This window comes from Papio anubis, chromosome 6, assembly GCF_008728515.1.
Source record: "Papio anubis isolate 15944 chromosome 6, Panubis1.0, whole genome shotgun sequence".
Classification (NCBI taxonomy): Eukaryota; Metazoa; Chordata; class Mammalia; order Primates; family Cercopithecidae; genus Papio; species Papio anubis.
Window position 1 is genome coordinate 31,191,873 of NC_044981.1, and position 7,815 is coordinate 31,199,687.

At 38.5% G+C, this 7,815-nt stretch overlaps 1 pseudogene; it reads right to left on the reverse strand.

The window, feature by feature from the left end:
• Positions 1–2,236: 2,236 nt before the first annotated feature.
• On the reverse strand, positions 2,237–3,260 carry LOC116275445 (annotated as a pseudogene).
• Positions 3,261–7,815: the final 4,555 nt, after the last annotated feature.

The window sequence follows — 7,815 nt, forward strand, 5'->3', positions numbered from 1 at the left end:
TTAGTCTCTATCTACATAGAGAGCAATATTGTTCATGGATTGGAAGACTCAGCATAGTAAATATGTCAATTCTCCCCAAACTGATAAACAAGTTTAACACAATTCCAATCAAAATTTTTGCAAGATTTGTTGATTATAGGTAGGATTATTCTAAAATGTACATGGAAAGGCAAAGGAACTAGAATATCTAAAATATTCTTTTTTCATATTATTATATTTTATTGCAGTATGTGTAGTGTATACTAACTTAAAGGGAAAAAATATAAACAAAATGAAAGACATGGAGGAAATGGCATCTTGCTTTAATCTTCAACTTTTTAAGTTACCCTTAAAATTCATTTACACCATTATGCCAAATTGTAGTCATCCCTGCAGAATTTTAGACAAATTAAAATGGACAAAGTAACACCAAAGAAGTTAAGCACAGAAAGTGATATTGATTAAAAAGTTGAAAGTAAAATCTACCTTGGCTAGAACTGAACATTCAGATCCATCTCTAGAGGAAAATCTAACTTGAATCATATGGTTCATATTTTGACTAGTTCATAGCATATCAATTAGCAACTTATGACTTGAAAATACTTTTTCTCAGTTGCATTTGACTGCCTAAAATCCTACTGAGCATGCTGTTTGGCATGTCTTACTCCTCTGAAATCATCATCTACTTTCTAAAAATCAAAAAATTAGTTTGCTTGTGATTTGAAATTCAAAAAAGTTTGTAGAAAACACAAACAGAATAAGCTATGTAAAGTCTCATCCTTTTCTTCTCTCTAAAACAGCTACTTCTACAAAAAGAGTAAGTGGATACTTTCTAACAACTCAAAAACAAGAAAACCAAAATCAGAGGGTGCATGAATATATGTGCACAGGTATGTACAGACTTAATCTCTATATTCCCCAAAACAGGCTTAAACAGGTAATCCCAGCATTCTAAATTCAGAAAGCAAAAATAAACAGTTTTGTTTCTAAATCAGTGGTATTACTAGCTGAAATGTTTAGTAGAATACTGCACCTATAGATCAGCAGTACTTTGATTATATACCATTTAAGAAATCAAAATAATAAGCACATTCTTCTAACAGCAAAGAATTCTCCCACTTTTTATTTATTTTGACATATTGATATTTCCATAAACTTGCAAGTGGAAGATAAGCTGTTCAATAAAAGACTTCTTACATATATAATATACAGAAATTATTTTAGAAGTCTGTTCATATAACAGATTATTTTGGCACTAACAGAAATTGTATACAATCCATCAGTTGTATGGCTAGAAATGAAACCATCACGAAACCAAGACACACAGGGCTTTCCTGCACTTAGTTTCAGGAAAAAGTTCCCAAGTAATTCTTTACTGTGTTAGAAGAATAAAGTACATTTGTCATAGTATACATTATCGTATTCCCTTATAGTAAGGATTAAAGTTTTTAAATTAAACAATGTTCCCAGGTTTACTTCTGTCTGTACCTTTAGGAATAATCATATCACTGGTTACATAAAATTCTCTCCTCATGCAAAAAAAAAAAAAAAAACTGAAAAAACAAAAACCCTCAGTTAGTTGTTTTCTTAAGTCTAATTAAGCCAAACAAACTAATAATAGCAATTTAATTAGCAAGCTGTAAATCAGAGAGGTATAGAAATCCAGCAGTTAAACTGTATTTCCTGCCTATGGGGTACTGCTGCTACTCAACCTATTTTCTTCATGTATTAGAAGAATTAATAGACATTGATGGTCAAAATAAGAATTTCAATATTGCCGCAAATGACATGAGAGAAAGACTTCCTAATGTGTGACAATCTTAATGATCCTTTAAAAGGTAAAGGATTGTGTGTATATGTGTGGAAAGGAGTAGGAAATAAAAGCAGGAGGTTAAGACAGGTATTTAAAGGGAATGCCGAGATAGCTACATTACAATATTTATTTTTTAAAAAACTGAAGTCTGCCCAGCGTACCAAAAACATTACAAAAAAAGAGCAGACATCAGTGCAAGTTTAGCCTAATAATTTGTGAGAAAAAAAAGCTAGTTTTGACGAGAAAAAGTCCAGTCCTTTCCTTGCAAACACAAAGAAACGCAACAAGAATTTTAAAGGTAGTAGGCCAGAAAATGCAACAGTAACTCTTACAATCCTTTTCAATTAAACAGACAAATCAAGTTGAAGACAAGTGTTAAAATACTATTCAGCCTGAAGATTTATCAACTTATATATCCTGTTATTCAATTGGCTTTTGATTTTAAAAAAATCAACAAACTTTATAAGAGCTACCACCACATTTAGAATGATGAAAATAAATTAGTTCCCCCCCAAAGATATTGTTGAACCTCTAAAGCATAAAAAGCTATATAATATACAAGTTAACCAATGTTTTTATAAAAACAATACAGTTTCGGACTAATGGTATTACACTGTATTTGTGGTAAAGTACTAGGCACAAGCATATATATACACACACACACACACATATACACACACATGTCAGGCATTTTCATTTCAGTCTAATCAGTCTCTAAGGTTATCATTTAATTACTGGCAATATATAATAACTGGTATGCATTTTGGTACTTAAGTCATGATTTGTGGAGAACAAGAAGCAATGTATTATAGCAACTGGGTTCATATCTAACAAACAATTGCAGTGTTGAACAAATCTCTTCTATGAACTTCGTGATTTGTTTTGCTGTTGGTCACTTACAGTAGATCCTTGATTTGATTCTTCCATATTCATGCTTTCTCCACCTGCAGGCTCTAACATTTCTTCATCTCCGTCACCATCATGTAGGTCTTTTGAAATTGTCCAGCTAGTTCGATATTGAGTCCTTCATTGTAGTGGCGCTTCCTTTTCATTCAAATTGTCGCTTTTTTTCTCGTTCTTCAGATGAGAGGTCACTATCCTCCTCTCCACTGCTTTGTTGTTCCTGAACCCGATACTTTGGCTCCAAGTCTTGAGCAGCAGCCAATTTCTTAGCCAAGATATCTGGTGCCATGGCTTCGGCGGTTTCTGTATCACTACATGCACCTTCATCATCACCCATCATACTATGGTAAGGAGGGCTTGGTTCATCTATTTTCATTAAACCATCGTCTTCGTCTGCTGGATGATATGTCGCCAGGATGTTCATTTCATCCCACTTCTGGGATTTTTTGCTCAGCTCCTCGTGGATACTCCCGCGGGGCGGTTCGGCCGACGCCACCGTAGAGGGGGTCGTAGAGGTCTTGTCCTTCAGGATCCCCTTGACCGGCCGTTGCGAGGCCGTCGAGGCCGCCACTGCCGGGCGCTCCAGCTGTCGGCTCCGGGTCGCTGCTTGGCGTGGGGTCCGCGAAGGGAAGGGTCGGCTTTAGCAGAGACCAGCGGACAGACGCGGAGCCGGCTCAGGGCTAAAGCGGCTGCACCTGCTGCCTCGGAAATGGGTACGGGAGTGGTTGTCAGGACACAACGACCCTGACGCCAGGTCCAGCGCAGAACGGGTGGAGGCTCCTCGCGCACCCTTAGCGGCCGGCGCTTGACCCACGGCTCGCGGGGAAACGCGGGCCTAGAGCTCCAGGGCGGGAGCGACGCCGACGCCTAAAACATTCTTGAAAAAGAAGAATAAAGTGATTGAAAATCAGTCTCCCCTATTTCAAGTGTTGTTATATACCTACAGTAATCAAGACTGTGTGGTACTAGCAGAGGAATGGACACACAAATCAGTGGAACAAAATAGAGAACGTAGAAAAAGACCCACACAGTCTGCCCAAATGATTTTTGAAAGAGGTGCAAAAAGAAGTCAATGGAAGAAAAATAGCCTTTTTAACAAATGGTGAATTGAGCAATGGTGAAATGGAACAATTGGGCATCCATAGGCAAGACAATAAAATAAAAATGAACCTTGACCTAAGTCTCACGCCTTATGCAAAAGTTAATTCATACTGGATTGGATTGCTTGAGTCCAGAAGTTCAAGACCAACCTGGGTAAGATAGCAAGACCCTGTCTATACACAAAAATGAAAAATTATGTTGGTGTGGTGGCTCCTGCCTGTAGTCCCAGCTACTTGGGATGCTGAGGCAGGAGGATTGCTTGAGCCCAGGAGTTCGAGGCTGTCATAAGCTGTGACAGCACCATTGTACTCTACCCTGAGTGACTAAGCAAGACTCTGTCTCAAAAAAAAAAAAAATTGTCAGAGAAATGCAATACCTTAACCTTTACCAGATACAATTAATTAATTAAAATAAATAAAAGATTATGGAGTAAATGTAAAGCATAAAACTACTAAAAGTTTAGAAAAATAGGAGAAAATATTTGAGATATAGGTCTAGGCAAATAATTCTTAGGCTTGACATCGAAAGCATGATCTATGAAAGGAAAAACTGATAAATTGGATTTCATCTAAATGTAAAACTGTTGCTTTGTGAAGATCTGGTAAGTGAATGAAAAAATGAGCTACACAATAGGAGAAAATATTTGCAAACCATACATTGAACAAAGGACTAGTATCTAGAATATATAAAGAACTCTCAAAACTCAACAACAACAACAAAAAACACATTAAAAATCCAATTAGGAAACAGGCAAAAGACTTAAGGTGATATTTCACTAAGGAGGATATAAAAATGACAAATTAGTACATGAAAAGTTGTTCAACATCATTAGCCATTAGGGAAATGCAAATTAAAACCACAATGAAATATCACTCCACATCTATCAGGATGACTAAAATAAAAGTAGTGACAATGGGTCGGGCACGGTGGCACACACCTGTAATCCCAGCACTTTGGGAGGCCAAGGTGAGTGGATCACCTGAGTTCAGGAGTTTGAGACCAGCCTGGCCAACATGAAGAAACCCTGTCTCTACTAAAAATACAAAAGTAGCTGGGCATGGTGGCACATGCCTGTAGTCTCAGCTACTCGGGAGGCTGAGGCAGGAGAATCACTTGAACCCGGGAGGTGGAGGTTGCAGTGAGCAGAGATCGTGCCATTGTACTCTAGCCTAGGCAACAAGAGTGAAACTCCATCTCAAAAAAAAAAAAAAAAAAAAAAAGCGACAATGCTAAATGCTGGCAAGGAAGAGGAGATAGTGGATCACTCATAATTTCTGGTGGGAATATAAAATGAGGTACAACCACTCTGGAAGATGATTTGGTAGTTTCTTAAAAACAAAACAAAACCAACGACAACAACAACAAATCCAAGAACTAAGCATACTACTACCATCCTGCCCAGCAACTGCATTCCTGGGTATTTAGCCCCAAGAAATGAAAACTTGCACACACAAATACACACGCACACATGATGCCTTCACACAAAACCTTATATGCAAATGTTTGTCTAACTGCTTACTCATTGTAGCCAAAGATAACCCAGATATCCTTTAACAGGTAAATGGTTAAACCAACTATTGTACACTTATGCCATGAAATAATACTCAGCAATAAAAAAGAATGACTGATACACACAACAACCTGCATGAATCTCCAGAGAGTTATACTGAGTGAAAAATGCCAATCCCAAAATGTTACATACTACATACTGTGATCATGTCACTTCACTCCAGCCTGAGCAACATAGCAAGACCCCATCTCTAAAAACAGATAAACAAACAAAAAAGATGGATTACAGAGTAAATGTAAAGTGTAAAACTATTAAAATTTTAGAAAAATAGGAGAAAATCTTTGAGATGTAGGGCCAGGCAAAGAATTCATAGGCTTGACATCAAAAGCACAATCCAGGCTGGGCATGGTGGCTCACGCCTGTAATCCCAGCACTTTGGGAGGCCGAGGCAGGCGGATCACTTGAGGTCAGGAGTTCGAGACCAGCCTGGCCAACATGGTGAAGCCCGTCTCTACTAAAAATACAAAAATTAGCTGAGCAAGATGGCACATGCTTGCAATCCCAGCTACTTGGAAGGCTGAGGCATGAAAATCACTTGAACCTAGGAGGCGGAGGTTGCAATGAGCTGAGATCGTGCCAGTGGACTCCAGCCTGGGTGACAGAGTGAGACTCTGTCTCAAAAAATAAATAAATAAATAAAATAAACTTTATTGAAAAGCAAAAAAAAGCACAATCCCTTTGTATAACATTTTGTATTAACAAGCTTGAAATCACAAAAGTACAGAAATAGAGAAAAAAAATCATGGTTGCCAGTGGTTAAGGAAGTGATGGGGGTGGGAATGAGGTGAACTGACCATAAAAGGGCAAGATAAGGGATACTTGGAGTGACAAAAATACTGTCTTGACTGTAATAATCGACATTGATACAAATGTCAGTATCCTGATTGCAATACTGTACTGAAGTGTTATAAGATGTTACCATCGGGGAAACTGGATTAAAGGGTAAAAGGTTCTGTCTGTATTATTTCTTACAACTGCATGTCACTCTCTAATTATCTCAAAATAAAAAAGTTAAATTTAAAAAACATGTATGAGGATGTGCATAGTTTTTCAAAATATATTTAACAAGTTCATGAGTGGAAAGTTTGAGTGAATAAAAATTGTATCTGGAATTCTGGTTTGCAAATTACCCTGGGAAATGTGGCCTGACTCAGTGTGACTCAGTTCTATACCATTGTTCTCAGCTCTGCTGTTGCTCACTGCTAATGTTGAAGCCAGGTAGCTCTTGAGTTGCAGGGCAACCAAGATCCCATGATCCAATGTTGCTCTCACTCCCCTTGGCCTTTGAGAGAGAACAGGAAAGAAGATGGAGAAGAATTTTCCCTTTGCCCCATTTTCCTCTTTTTGGGCTGAACCGTGTCCCCCTATGAATTCATAATGTTGAATAAACCCAGTACCTCAGAATGTGAATTTTTTTTGGAGTTAGAGTCTTTAAAAAGATAATTAAGTTAAAATGAGGTTATGAAAGTAGGTCCTAATATAGCTAGTATCCATATAAAGAAGAGATGAGGACATACATACACAGGGGACAGTCCATATGAAGATGCAGGGAAAAGACAGCCATCTGCCAGCCAAGGATAGAGACCTCAGAAGAAACCAACCCTGCTGACACCTTGATCTCACATTTCTAGCCCCCAGAGCCATGAGGCAACAAGTTTATGTTGTTTAAGCCATTCAGTCTGTGGTATTTCTTATGGTAGCCCTAGCAAACTAATACATCCTCCTATATTTGGACATAGGCCTGTCATTCTTGATTAAAGGAACGTAAAAATAAGACTTGTCAAAGTTTTAACAAGACTTTATGAAGACTTGGGCAAAATTGGAAAAAAAAGAAAATAGAAAATTCTTCCATTCTGATCACAGATATTATAGATGTAAGAGATCACAGGCTCCAGCCCATCTAAGGGTTCTCCAACTAGAAACAGACCTGGTGTGGCTGATGCTACTAATACCTGCCATGTTCCTTGGGCCTTACCACTGTAGTGCACACTGGCTGGACATTTGCATCATTCCTGAAGGCTTCCTCAAAGCCAAGAAGGGCCACTCTGCCCGACTCACAGCAGACTAGAAGGGCTGAAGAGTTCACATGTCAGGCAGCAGCCTTCAGCCAATGGGAATTGATGTACAATTGCCCAACTCCCTCCTTACGTGGCTGGGTTAACTCTGAAGCATGTGCTTTCCCAGAATTTCCCCAGGGGATTAAGTTCCAGTCATTCATCCTTCGTTGGCTGTTTTCCCTTCCCAATCTATCTTTCACTCAACTGATACTGAAGTTTCATGCACCTCCAAAATAAATTACTTTCACTCATGTCCTTGTATCAGGGACTGCTTCTGGAAGAAACCAAACTAAGGCACCCCAGGCTAGCTTCTAATTTGCTTCACAGCAGTAAAGGTCAACTTTTCTTTGCATTACCCAAGAGAAAACTTAGCCATGACCTCATCGTGATGC